The sequence below is a fragment of the Frieseomelitta varia genome, unplaced genomic scaffold, assembly GCF_011392965.1.
Source record: "Frieseomelitta varia isolate USP_RPSP 00005682 unplaced genomic scaffold, Fvar_1.2 scaffold_309, whole genome shotgun sequence".
Taxonomy (NCBI): domain Eukaryota; kingdom Metazoa; phylum Arthropoda; class Insecta; order Hymenoptera; family Apidae; genus Frieseomelitta; species Frieseomelitta varia.
Genome location: NW_025110045.1, coordinates 221,347 through 223,237, shown reverse-complemented (window position 1 = coordinate 223,237; position 1,891 = coordinate 221,347).

The window sequence follows — 1,891 nt, the reverse complement described above, 5'->3', positions numbered from 1 at the left end:
TTTTTTGCACGCGGAACAACCATCTGCCAATTATTCGCTCTTGTCCGGCCCGTAATTGTCCAAATTCAAATGTGCTTGACCAATTTTCGAACTCGAGCTCCTCGAAAACGTGAATGCCTTGAATGACAGAATGCTCGACATATTTTTTATGTGTGAAATTGGATAAATGTAACTGTTCGCGCGATACTGTAATTTTATAAATATAGTTGGTGACCTCGATACCCAGTATCAATATAAATGATCAAAAATATAAAATACACATTTAAAAATATCGATTGAATATTCTGCTCGTATTGTAATGTTTTGAAATATACAATATCGTTGTTGAAACAATTTAATTATAAGTATCGTAATGATCGTATTACGATCATAATATTAATAAGATTGCGATAAGATTAGAATAATTAATACGTTAATAATTAAAAAATTGTAATTAATTGCATTACGTGGTTATATCACGATAATAAATTAAACTAGGACAACAGGTCTTAACAAATAAATCGTTATAATTTAAATGACAGTAATCATAATATATCGACTTGTACAATTACGTTTCTTTCTAAATAGAAATCGATGTTAATTTCAACGAAAATACCCGTATATTTTACGCAACTGTAAGAAAAAGAAATCTAAAGTTCGTCGTATTGAGAGATTTGATTGCTCTAGTGTTCAACTCTTCCATCAACTGAAGATTTTTCCGTAGCGCAAGTTGTTTTTTTTTTTTCTAACGAGAAGTGATTTACAGCGATTGACTTTTAAGACTCTGGAATTGAAGTCCAAGCAGAAACTTGTTCCCACTACATAAATACATTACTATCTGTATCTTTTCATAAATATGCAGTATTAAAAAACTCTTCTGCCATTTTTCAAGAGAACTATTAGGTTGTGATCTGTGATTCCTCGGAAAAGTTTTACCTTCGTGATGAGTAGAACACGATGCAAAGAAAATAATTTTGGAATTCAAGGTTAAGGTTAATTTTGCAGCAGGTTCTTTACATGTATTTCATGTATTTCATTTCGTATATATCGTATATATCGATGGTGTCGAATTCATCTATGATAGCGACTGACAAACTTTTCATAAAATTCAATACTTTTTATTTATTTACTATTTAATTTTTTCATAATTTTTCAAAGCGATAATATTGATAATGATCTTCAAATAATTTTGAAGTTTCTATTTGCTACGAACCCGAACAATTCAAAGGATAAATAAATCAATTCTTCGTTTCCGTTTCCGCTCTTCTGTAAATCTGATACCCCGATGCAACCCCCGAAATCGCGAGGAAACTGTAACTAATCGTGCGAAATGGTAACTAACTGCTTCTCAGATAGATACGAAAGAAAGTTCGTCCTATTTTTTCCAGCCGCGCAGTCCCAGCACTCGTTCTCGACTGGGAAACAGCATGAGTAGCGTTTAACGCAAAAGGATCGTTAAATTACAATGAAACGGGGGGAGAATAATCAACCCCCTCCCCCCCGGTCGTTGTTTCTTAGCATTCCTGGTCGAGTGTTGCACGCCGAGGGAACCATATCGATGTCAATCGATACAGAGACAAGAGCTCATTACGAATTGAATTTTTGTCGTGTGCACATCGACCAAATTTTAGAAATTTGAAAAAAATTATTAGCTCTTCTGGATTACTGACGACCGAAACATCCATTAACCTTGAGTACAGAGGCTTATTACTCATTAAACTTCCATCGTATACACATCGACCAAATTTTAAGATTTTGAAAAAAATTATCAGTTGTTCCTGATCACTGACGACTGAAACATATGATTAACCTTCAGCGGTACGGAGGCTCATTACCAATTAAACTTTCGTCGTGTGCACATCGACCAAAATTTAGGAGTGAGTTTTAAATAATATTTCTGAATATTCTAATT